Source organism: Sapajus apella, unplaced genomic scaffold (assembly GCF_009761245.1).
Source record: "Sapajus apella isolate SASKATOON/1434 unplaced genomic scaffold, GSC_monkey_1.0 scaffold5, whole genome shotgun sequence".
Taxonomy (NCBI): domain Eukaryota; kingdom Metazoa; phylum Chordata; class Mammalia; order Primates; family Cebidae; genus Sapajus; species Sapajus apella.
The window spans coordinates 24,931,527-24,944,650 of record NW_022436945.1 but is presented as its reverse complement, the minus strand read 5'-3'; the positions used below and the strand labels follow the sequence as shown (position 1 = coordinate 24,944,650).

General features: G+C 38.0%; 1 non-coding gene across 1 annotated transcript; it reads right to left on the bottom strand.

Annotated features, from left to right (window-relative positions):
* Positions 1–10,625: 10,625 nt before the first annotated feature.
* Positions 10,626–10,731, bottom strand: LOC116548827. Its single transcript, XR_004267550.1, has one exon. It is a non-coding gene; the product is annotated as a U6 spliceosomal RNA (small nuclear RNA).
* Positions 10,732–13,124: the final 2,393 nt, after the last annotated feature.

Here is a 13,124-nt window from a genome sequence, read left to right as displayed (position 1 = left end):
CCACTTCAATTAGCTCTCTCACCTGCCACTGTGTAAGACATGTCTGCTTGCCCTTCTGCCACGATAGTGTTTTCTGAGGCCTCCTAAGCCATGTGAAACTGTAAGTAATTAAACCTCTTTTTCTTATAAATTACCCTGTATTGGGTAGTTCTTTATAGCAGTGTCAATATGGACTAATAGAATGTCCAACTATGACAATGCATTAAATAAATATTTTATGGGAGTGTGTGAAAAAAAAAAAAAAACAACTAAGCAGGGACTTGTGGTAATGAAACATAGGGATACTGATCAATTCCTCTTCACAGAAATTAAGTATACATGTTGGTGAAATTATTGAGAACACAATTCAAGACAACAGAAAATAAGCAAAGTCAAGGAAAAATGAATATTTAATCATTAAAAAGGTTTATTATATCAAGCAAGATTTTATTGCCTTCTATTACAATTTTCTTACTCTATTTTTCTTTCTACTGCTATTGCCTCCTTTCAATTTATTGCAGATCAAGTAGTGAAAACTCATAGCTTTCCACTCTGGAGGTGACAGACTGAGTTAGAAGTAAGTAGCAGATTACTTGGAAAAATTAAGTGGATGATTTTGAATAAGAGAGCTTTAGAAGGACTGTAACAGTAAACTCGTCACACATCACTAACTGGCTGCTAAAAAGCACATGCATGAAAAGAACACTCGGAGTCCAGCAAAAAATTGAAAGAACAAGAAGCTTTGCAAAGTTCCTGAACCATTGTTTGTGTTTCTCAACTTACACTTAGCTCAGGCCTCGAGGCTTGAGGTATTAAGCATAAAATAACCTTTTCCGAAGTTATTTTTTAGTAAGCTATGAATATGCTTAGAGAGTCAGTCAAAAGTAAAAGCAAAGAAGAGAGGAAGGGAGGGAGGGAGAAAGAAAGGAAGGGAGTGACAGAGGGAGGGAGGGAAACAGACAGGAAGAGACAGGAAGGGAGATATAATGAGGATGGGATATAAGGAGGAAGGGAGGGAGGGAAAAAATGGAAAGAATCAGAGACATCAGAGAATGTGTACCATGAATTATATTTTACTGTTTGATTAAAGAAAAGTTAATTGACTACTTATAAAGGAAAGCTATAATGAAACCATAACAGGAAACAGAACTGAAAAATCATTTTGCAAGAACTAATAATACCATTTTTAAATGGTATAAAATCCAAGACATGAAAAGAAACAAGAATATATAAAGTTTATTAGTCCATTTTCACACTGCTACAAAGACATACCCAAAACTGGGTAATTTATGAAGAGTTTTAATTGACTCACAGTACAGTATGACTGGGGAGGCTTCAGGAAACTTACAATCATGGCAGAAGTTGAAGGGAAGCAAGACACCTTATTCCCAAGGAGACAGAAGGAGAATGAACACAGGAGAAACTACTAAACACAAAAACATCAGATCTTGTGAGAATTCACTGTCTTATGACAACAGCATGGGGGAAACATCCCCATTATCCAATTACTTTCACCTGCTCTCTACATTGACAAGTGAGTATTATGGGGATTATAATTCAAAATGAGTTTTGGGTGGTGGCACAAGACCAAACCATATCAAATGTATATTCAGGAAAAAAAAAGTCATTAGAAACTCACTCTGTGTGGACACTGATGTTGGGTTTTAGCTTTACTTCAATGAAACTATGATAAATATGTTCACATAAAAAGAGAAAATATGTGGAAACAGTTAAGTGCAAATATGTCAATAATGAGTGAAAAAGCAGAATATCTCACCAGAGAAATATAAACTATAAAAAATAATCAAATGGGAATTCTAAAGTTAAAACATAAAATAAATAGAAAAAAAATCTCCAAATGGACCAAAGACCTTATTAGACATAGCAGAAGCAGAAATCAGTTAACTTCAAGATAAATAAATAGAAATTGTCCAGTGTAAGAACAAAGAGGAAGAAAAGATTAATTGAAGAAAAATTAACAGAACCTCAGAGAATTGTGGGACAATAGCAAACATTCACATGTAATGGCAATCTAAGAACAAAATAAATAACACAGGGCAGAAAAGTGTCTGCAGGAATGATGGCTATCAATTTTCCAATTTAGGGGAAAGTATTGGCTTTCAGATATAAGAAGTATGGTAAATACTGAATGAAACCACATGTGGACCCACCATAACAGCATTGATTAAATGAAAAACTAAGAAAATATTGGATGCAGAAAGAGAAAAGTGACACATAATATATAAAAAACAGTAAATGAAATAATGGCTGATGTCTCATCAGAAATAATAACAGCCAGAGAACAATAAAATGTCATATTTAAATATTAAAAGTTAAAAATCTGTCAACTAAAAATTCTTTATTGGGTATAATGGCTCAGAAATGAAAGAAAAAGATATTTTTAGACAAACCACCAGAGTTTATATACATTTATTTCAAAGTCTTAGAACTGTTTAAAATAAAATAAAAGAAATGAATATGTCTAATATTGTCACACTTAATGTAAAATATTTTGAAAAATTTAGGAGAAATAAATATGCCTAATATTATGGTACTTAATTTCACAAAAAAATAATTATAGTGTTCTGTGCTTAAATTGTTATAGTAATAATTTCATAAATTTAGGGCATATATTTTATATACATTAATTAAAAATGTATCTCTTTCAGAAAGAAAACAGAAATAGTTTTAAGCATATGATAATAAGCAAATACCTACAAGTTTCTCCTTTTATCTAACACCCTTAACTTTGTAGATGTCAGTTTTGTATTGTATTTGAAATAATTTTAATTGAATAAACAAACTACAGTTCCTTTCACAAACAAAGCTTTATTTACCCTCTGTAGAAAATCAGGTGAAATCTCGAAATTGCGTGATACGATCTGGCACAAAACTCGTATTGTAACTCCCGTAATTCCCACATATTGTGGGAGGGACCCAGTGAGAGATAACTGAATCATGTGGGTGGATGTTTCCTGTGCTGTTCTTATGATGGTGAATAAATCTCACAAGGTATGATGGTTTTATAAAGGAGTGATCCCCTGCACATGCCTTCTTGCTGCTGCCATGTAAAATGTGACATTGCTTCTCATTCACCTTCACCTGTAATTGACAGGCCTGCCCTGCCATGTGCAACTGTGAGTCAATTAAATCTCTTTGCTTTATAAATTACTCAGTCTTGGGCATGTCTTTATTAGCAGCATGACAACAGTCTAATACATTGTGTTTTTGAGAAAGCACAATGTCATGTTTTAAACTAAATTGTGTCCCCCAAAATCCATTTGTCAAAGTCCAAACCCTTAGAATGTGACTGTATATGTGGACAGACAAATGAGGTAATAATGGGCACTAATCAATATGATTGATGTCTCTGTAAGAGGAGATCATGGTATTGAAAACAGAGACCAATGAATGGTCACGTGAAGGAGAAGGCAGTCCTCTGTAAGCCAAGAAAAGGGCCTCAAAAAAAAAAAAAAAAAAAAGTCAAACTCACCCACACCTTGATTTTGGACTTCTAGACGTCATAACTATACAAAAATAAGTATTGTTATTTAAGCCACACAGTCTGTAATATTTGTTATGGCAGCCCTAGCAAACTAAGTTTATTTTTTTTTTTTTTGGTTAAAACTAATTAGTTAACACAGATGGTCATCGGAAGTGCAAGTGAATTTAAGATGATGTGTGACAAATGGTGTTGCTAAATCATTTTACTTGAGGGCTAGTTACTATTCGTTTTGAAAACATGTATGTAATGATTTTAATTTAGTTTCCAATATAAAAGGGTGAGATTTTCTGTCTTTGCAATTTCTTCATGGACTTTCTGTGATACACACCACATTCTAGTTTAATGATCATTCAATAATACAATTATGGTCCCTCTTTTTACCTTTTTGGGCAGTTTTTCTGGGTTAAGATGACATTTTGTCTCTTATAACATTTCCCCAAAAGACTCAAGAATCATTACATGATTATGTTTGCTGTTAGAAGCTTTTGTGCCTCTTTTATCACCAAGACATGCCTAGACTAGTCCATTGTTCTCAAATGGAAGATAACAAATAGGTGCAGAAGAGCCTCTGAGGCCAGCTGGACCTGCAGAAATCATCTCCTTTAGCCATCCGTATTCTCCCCCTAAAGCATGAGCAAGCTTGGCTAAGCTCAGCAGAATCCAGGAGTGTTCCTAGCCTAGATCAGCTAACATTCAGCCAACCCATGATCATAAGAAATGCATACTGTTATATACTTATGAGGATTTTTGTTATTTCCTTTACACTGTGTCAAAAGATAATAGAAGAAGATAATAGGAGAGTCAGGGTTCAAAGACTAACTCTCTTCTTATTTATTGGCTATTTAACCTTCAGCAAGTTTCTTAAACTCTTGAGCTTCCTCATGCATGCCATATGCATAATACTTAATTCAAGAGCATTACATGAGAGGAGCATGCAGATGTTGCACACTAAGGGCTTAATCTATTCCAAATGGAGCAGTAGTAAAAAAGTTAGAAATATTTCAGATACTAAATATTCGGTGTTTTTTTTTGTTTGCCAAAGAACTTTTTTTTGTTTGTTTCTTCGTTTATTTTATCATTTGTTTCATACACCTACTATGAAAGATATAATTCCTACTATGTGTCAGCCTATGTTCCAGGCACTGGGAATAGATGAATAAGTAAAATAGCTCCAATGGCTGTTCTTATGTAGCTTATAGTTTACATAAGAATAATATGAATTGTTGTAATATAGATATTATCTCCTAAGATTGATAAAACATCTAAATGCAATGAGAAAAATGGTAAGATCTTATGTTTTGGTCACTTGGAAGTATACATTATAGTTAAGTAGAAGTGACAGATGACAAACGATATTATGAACATGCATAAACAACTGCAGCAAGTATTACAAAAATAACATGTTTATAAATGACATAAAATATATAACAGTGAGATAGTCTAGAATGAAAGTATTAGAGATTTAACAAAGGAATGAGATTTGAATTAAACTAAGCATGGATAATTTCATACAGAGAAAATGGCCTTTGGGACTTTGCACATGCTAATGCTTATACCTGAAATCTACATGGTAATCTTCTCTGGTTAGGTGTCTCTTACTCTGTCACAAAGAAAATGGTGGCAGACACAACAGACAAGGTTGCAATAGGCTATTGCTTACTGCAAATTCTCAGTGGATATTTTTAAGTAGATATATCTGAACTGTGGAAATGGCAAATACTTTTGCCCTGGTGTCCAAATTATTTAGCATATGATATCAAGACATATGGCACCCAAAGAGATAACTAATTGTGCTATGTATTTGTTTTGTTTGAAGGGAAGAGTAGAGTCACTCTTTCCACAGAGGTAACCATGACTAAATACAAAGGAAAGGAAACATAAAATCTGAAACCCCTGCTTTTTTGAAGAAATTTAAACAAGCACAGTAGAAAAGTCAAAAAAAAAAAAAAAAAAAGGCTGTATAGTACAAGTTTCACTATGTATGAATTATTTGGGAAAAAAAAAATCCAAAATTGTTATGTAACCTAATAATATATTTTGTCTTTAAATCTCTGAAAAGATTAAACGTTTCTCTGCTGTGAGTTTATCTAAATCATTATTTTACTAATTTGGTTTGTATTGAAATACTTATAATTGGGCCATTCCCAAAGTTAATCATCTCACATAAAAATCCTTGTTTATGAAGACCAGAGAAATGAGTTTGTAATTTAGAAGTATATATTTAAGAAATATCTGTCCTATTAAAAAGAGAACAATGAAATGGAAGCTATTAAAATTATGCTAGAAATGTAACTTTGTAAACAACATTAGATCTTTTATTGAAGTTGCTTGTTTTGAACTGTATGATAGTTCCTGAGATGTGCTTTATCATTGCAAATTCAAAGATTATTTATATAATTCTTATGGCATTTCAGACCTCACAAGCCAGAAAAAGCATTACCCCTAATATACGTAGTAATCTCTAGTTAATGGACTGGTATTCCAACTGCAAAATAATAAATCCATATCCTTTGCTTCCTGGAACTATTATGTGGGTGATATAAAGAGGCAGTATTTCAGATACTTCTTTGTTAATTGAGATCTGGTTTATTTATCTTTATCATTCTTCATTATTCATATTTCCTTGAATAGCTTACTGTACTTTGTAGTCTCTAAACTCTAAATACATGGACCAAGACTTAAGAGAGTGATCAAAATCATGAGATGCCAAAGAAATAGGACTAGAGTTGAGAAAATAGGATTGACAGTGAAGTTTTCCAATAGATGCATTTATACATGTATGCATACCAAACATTAGAATAAAATGAAGCACTACACTGATTCCATTTATTTATTCCAATATATGTCTATCAATTAGCATTCGAAGACAAGTTGAGTATCTCTAATCTGAAAATCCAAAATTTGAAATGTTCTAATATTTAGAAATTTGGGTGCTGATATGATGCTCAAATAAAATGCTTATTGGAATATTTCAGATTGTGAATTTTAATGTTAGGAATGCTGAACCAGAAAGTATAATGCAAATATTCCAAAATCTGAAAACATCAAAAATTGAAAATAATTTATGGTCCCAAGCATTTCAGACAAGGGATATTCAGTCTGTGTTATTTCTTTGAGCACAAGAAAGAGGAAAAACAAATAACATCACTACACTATTGTCAAAGCAAAAATTGCACATAGCAAAGTAAAACAGCCTAGAAAAATTCTATTCTAGCTATTGAAGCTGCCTCATTGTCTGGGGTGATACCCAAGGTTCTTGTCTCACAGCCACGGAAAACTAGGACGCAGACACACAAAGAGTGAGGTTCAGAGCAAAAAATTAATAGGTGGAAGAAAGAGAGTAGCTCTCTGCTGCAGAGAGAAGGGTCCCAAACAGATTTCCTGGTGCATGGAAAAACGCAGAGGTTTATAGATGAGATTGAGGAGGCGGCGTCTGATTTATAAAGAGCACGAAAAATTGGTTGGACCCGGTGTGTCACTTGCTTAAGGCGCAAAAATCTGATTAGGGCTAGGTGTTCCATTTGCATCGGGTGCGAAAAGCACGCTGGCCCCTGCACCTCCCAGCCATCTTCTAGTGTGCAGATGTGTTCTTTTCCTGGCCAGCACCGGGCTGCCTGTTGCTTTACTGTTCACGTGGTAACAAAGGAAAGGGAAGATGGAGCCTCCGTGTTGAACATACCTGGCCGTCAGCCCTTTTCTATTGGCATAGCTCCAGCATTAACCTATGTAAGCTTCCAGCTTGCTCATGTACGTTTGCAGCTCGGATTTCAGGCTAAACTTTGTTTAAAAAGAAATGATTTGGGAGTAGCTTTTTGTTAAAAGGGAAGCTCGGCTGAGGACTCTCTTAGCCTCACTATCTGCCTAAATATATATTTTTCTATCTCTGTCACTATTGTACTTGGGTGAGAGACTAAACTCAACTCCACCAAAATAAAACGCGGAATACAGCCAGTGCTCGACTTACGACCACGATTGGTTCCGACAGACCGGCGGTAACACGATTTGGTGGTAAGTTGAGTAGGCTATATGCACGCGGAGATGGTAGTGCTGCCGGAAGCTGGTCCGCACTGTCGTACGCCCAGCTGGGCAACGTTTGCGCTGCCAGATGCGGAGCAGTCATGGCTAGCGATTGTGGTCGTAAAGTCGAATGGTCGTAAGTCGATCAATACCTGTAGTTTTTAAGCACTAGGTGAACTAACAGGAAAGTACTGAAGAAATTACAGGGAAGGTTGATTAAAGGAATGTGAGGGGCACATAGTCATTACTGAGTTTGCAAATGCTTTTGACCCGCATGAGGCCATTTGTGTTTGCTAATCAATGCCTGTTTAGTTTAAGTTAGGCTTCTAATCTCTCCTAAGACTGCGGGGTAGGGGTGATTCCTTCCTTAATAACAGCAGTTCCGCCGAGCGCGGTGGCTCACGCCTGTAATCCCAGCACTTTGGGAGTCCGAGGCGGGTGGATCACGAGGTCAAGAGATCGAGACCATCCTGGTCAACATGGTGAAACCCCGTCTCTACTAAAACTACAAAAAAATTAGCTGGGCATGGTGGTGCGTGCCTGTAATCCCAGCTACTCAGGAGGCTGAGGCAGGAGAATTGCCTGAACCCAGGAGGCGGAGGTTGCGGTGAGCCGAGATCGCGCCATTGCACTCCAGCCTGGGTAACTAGAGCGAAACTCCGTCTCAAAAAATAAATAAATAAATAAAATAAATAAATAACAGCAGTTCCGAAGAGATGGCTCCCAAATCTTTGAGAAAGTGCTGCGTTGTAAAACTGCCAAGAGGCTTTTAAAAAGATGTGTATCTTAAAGGGACAGAGTGAGAATTTGATATTATGTTTGCTAAAGTCAATGGACAATTGAAAGGGAGATCAGGGCCAACAGGGAGGAAAACGATTGCCTTAATTTTAATTAAACTGAGGGAAACTTTAAGACTCATTTGATAACTGTTTATGTGTATTTTTTTTTTATTGGTACTAAGTTGAGAACCAAATCAAGAGGCTGCAACATATTATGCTGAATTTCCCATTAAATAAATAACTATGTATTTGCAAATTTCTCATAATCCCACACTTGAAAACAATATTCATTGCTCCAGGTTTTATAAAAAACAAACACAGTTTTTCTTTCTTCGTAAAAATATTTATTTTCTTTCCAACTTTTAAATTAAATCTGTGCCATGTGGATTGCTGCACAAATCATCCCATTACCTAGGTATTAAGCTCAGCATCCATTAGCTATTCTTCCTCATGCTTTCCCTCCTCCCACCCTTCCGGCCTCTAAGAGGCCCCAGCGTGTGCTGTTTCCCTCTGTGTCCATGTGTTCTCATCATTTAACTCCCAATTATAAGTGAGAACACGTAGCATTTGGTTTTCTCTGCATGCATTAGTTTGCTGAGGATAATGGCTTCCAGCTCCATCCATGTTTCTGTAAAAGACATAATCTCATTCCTTTTTATAGCAGCATGGTAGTCCATGGTACGTATGTACCACATTTTCTTTATCCAGTCTATCCTGGATGGGCATTTAGGTTGATTCCATGTCTTTTCTATTGTGAATAGTGCTACAATGAACATATGTGTTGATATATATTTATAATAAAGTAATTTATATTCCTTTGAGTACACATTCAATAATGAGATTGTTGGGTCAATATTTTTCTGCTTCTAGGTCTTTGAGGAATTGCCACAGTGTCTTCCACAATGGTTGAACTAATTTACACTCCAACCAACAGTGTAAAAGTGTTCCTTTGCTCCACAACCTTGCCAGGATCTGTTGTTTTTTACTTCTTGATAATAGCCATTCTGATGGATGTGAGATGGTGGTACATTATGGTTTTGATTTGCATTTCTATAATGATCAATGATGTTGAGCCTTTCTTCATGTGTGTTGGCTGTATATATGTCTTCTTTTGAGAAGTGTCTGTTCGTGTCCTTTGCCTCCCCCCCCCCCTTTTTTTTTTTTTTTGACATGGAGTGTCACTCTTGTTATCCAGGTTGGAGTGCAATGGTGAGATCTCAGCTCACCACAACCTCCACCTCCTGGGTTCAAGCAATTCTTCTGCCTCAGCCTCCTGAGTAGCTGGGACTACAGGCTGTGCCACCATGCCCAGCTAATTTTTGTATTTTTAGTAGAGACGGGGTTTCACCATGTTGACCAGGATGGTCTCGATCTCTTGACCTCGTGATCCACCCGCCTCGGCCTCCCAAAGTGCTGGGATTATAGGCGTAAGCCACCAAGCCCGGCCCCACTTTTCAATAGGTTTGTTTGTTGTTTTCTTGTACATTTGTTTAAATTCATTGTAGATGCTGGATGTTAGACTTTTGCCAGATGGATGGATTGCAAAAATTTTCTCCCATTTGGTAGATTTTCTATTCACCCTGTTGATTGTTTCTTTTGCTGTGAAGAAGCTCATTGGTTTAATTAGATCCACTTTGCCAATTTTTGCTTTTGTTGCAATTTCTCTTGGCCTGTTGGTCATGAAGCTTTTTTGCCTGTGCCTATGTCCTGAATGGTATTGCCTAGATTTCACTTCTAGGGTTTTTATAGTTTTGGGTTTTACATTTAAGTCTTTAATCCGTCATGAGTTGATTTTTGTATATGGTGTAAGGAAGTGATCAAGTTTTAATTTTCTGCCTATGACTACCCAGTTCTCCCAGCATCATTTATTAAACAGAGAATCCTTTCCCTATTGTTGGTTTTTGTCAGGTTTGTTGATTATCAGTTGGGTGTAGGTGTGTGGTCTTATTTATGGGTCCTATAGTCTGTTCCATTGATCTATGTGCCTGTTTTTGTACCTGTACCATACTGTTTTAGTTACTGTAACCTTTTAGTATAGTTTGAAGTCAGGTAGTGTGATGCCTATAGCTTTTTTTTTTTTTTCTTGCTTAAGATTGTGTTGGTGGCTATCCTAGCTCTTTTTTGGTTCCATATGAATTTTAAAATAGTTTCTTTTTTCTAATTCTATGAAAAATGTCAATGGTAGTTTAATGAGAATAGCATTGAATCTTTAAATTGCTTTGGGCAGTATGGCCCTTCTCATGATGTCAGTTCTTCTTATGCATGAGCATGGAATGATTTTTTATTTGTTTGTGTCATCTCTAATTTCTTTAGCAGTGGTTTGTAGTTCTTCTTGAAGAGGTCCTCAAAATATGGACTGCTTCATGAATTTTGCATCGTCCTTGCATAGGAGCCATACGAATATTTCCTATATTGTTCAAATTTTAGTATATGTGCTGCTTAAGTGAGCACTATAAAAGGTTTTCTACAAACAATATCACATATATATAGGTAACCTTAAAATTGAATCTTGCACAGCCACATTTTCAAGATGATATTATTTCTTAATCATATCCTGTCTTTTCCTACACTCAATGTATTTTCTTTTAGTCAAAAACATTTTTAAAAATGAGACTTGAAGGCTATGGTTGTAGGACACAATTAGATTTGCATCTTAATTTTTCAGTATGATAGTTGCACTTATTTGTATGTGTTTGGACAATCATTAGCAGTATAACAGTTATAGACCACATAAATGATAGTGTTCCCATAAGATTACAATAGAGATGAAAAATTCCTGTCACCTAGTGATGTCATAGCCATCTAAACATAATAGTTCAATGCATTGCCTACATATTTATGGTGATGTTGGTGTAAACAATCCTACTACACTGCCAGTTGTACGAAAGTATAGCATGTACAATTACATACAGTATATAGTAGGTGATAGTGTTATGAGATCCTGGGGGTGTTGCTTTTCTGACCAGAAACCTGTGTGGCCAGTGGTGCTTTTGCCTGGGTTTTGTTCAGTCCTGTTTGGCTCGTTGCACCCATTCTGCCTGGCAGGCTGTGTTCAAATTGCACTACTGGCCTGGATTCCACACCTGCCAAGGGTGAGCCAGGTGCAGAGCAATCGGGGTTTTGTGTGTGAGCAAGTGTGGGGTCTAGCCACTGTGCATAGCCAGGCATGCCAACTTCAGTGGGGCAGGCAGCTCTAGGCACCAACATGGGTGTCATTTCCTTGTGAGATTGCGGCTGGACCAGGCATATTGCAAGCAGTCTCCTAGGCTGGCACTGGGGAATGTGGTGCACCTAAAAGCTGGGAGATTCCAGGAACCACAGAGTCCCCAAGAGGATGTCACAGCCCTGGGTCAGGGAGCTGCTAGGTCTGCGGTCCCCAAAGGGCTGGAGCTCATTTCTCCTTCTCGCCTCAATTTCTCATTACCTGCAACATGGCAAGCAAGGGACATGTTTGAGTCTTGTTTGTGTTACAGCTCTTTCAGCCCTACCAGTTGCTGAGTCCTGTTTCTAGGAAGAATGGGGTACATGAACAAGTGGAGGGTAGGCAAGGCAAAGTGGTGCTTTATTGACAGAACAGTTCAGAAGGGACCCACGGTAGGTAGTTCCCCTCCTCAGGCAGGTCATCTCGATGAGTGTCCAACTCTCTCTCAGCAGAGTGAAAACCCATAGTGGGTAGCTCCTCTTCACCAGCAGGTCCTCCCAACATCCTTTTAGCTCTGAGAAGACTAGGCAGAGAGGAGACCCACAGTGGGTAGGTCCTTTCCGCAGGCAGGTCATCCATGGGTGGGCCTGGAGAAAGCACCATATGTTCTCACTCCAGTCCATGGAACTGGCAGCCTGTCCCAGGCCTGAAGGTGGGGTTTCACTGGGGAACCACTGTTTTCTACACAGGAGCTTGTCAGCTTCTTGCTGCCATCACCATGCCATCCACAGGTCCAGGCTGTTCAGGCCGAGATGTGCCTGCAGGTCTGTGCTGGAGCCATCTTCAGTAACCCCCTCAGCCTCTCTCCTGTATTTTTGGGGCCCAAAGTCTGGAGGGGGCCAGGGCAGCAGAGAGCTGGCATGTCCGCACCACCCTGAGCCCAGGCACACCTGGATGGGTTGCAACAGGCACCTGAGCTCAGCCACAACTTTGTTCCAAAATCAAAGTGGGAGCCTGGAGTAGGGAGAGTCCATGCAGCAGGTGCAGGCCCTTCTGAGCCTGTAGGGGTGGGGCCTTCCCAGAGAGCACAGGGATGCCTGGGTCTGCAGCTGTGGCTGGCAGCTACAGCTGCACCAAGGGAGGCGAGGTGCCTACCCTTCCAACTTGGAAGCAGGCAAGGCTTTCACCTGTTCCCAGCTCCTGCTGGCTCAGTGGAGAACACAGCCCTGGCCACGCCTCTCTCCCTGCAGCCCATGCCATGGCAGCTGCTACTGCAGATGGGCTGCTGCTCCCGTGAATAATGATAATAATTGACTGTGTTACTGATTTATGTATTTACTATATTATATTTTTTATCATCATTTTGGAGTGTATTCTTTGTACCTATAAAATGTTTACTGTATAATAGTTTGCCGTATTACATTGCCAGCAGCCTCATACATCTCATTTATGGTGTAACGTGATTGCTCCATTTTTTCTTGTGCTTTGTTCAATCTTATGTTCTTTTGTTCCTCCTGGTCCCCAAGCATACTAAATCCATGACTAATATCAATAGGTGGTGTTGTCAATAAGTGATTGACTAGGAAACAATAGTAATTAAACAAAGGTGGAAGATCAGAGGTGGTTATTGCTCATCAGTCTCGTTTTGTCATAGCTCCAATCAGGAAAAACAAGAACAGAGTGATAGAAGTTGTTTAGGAAT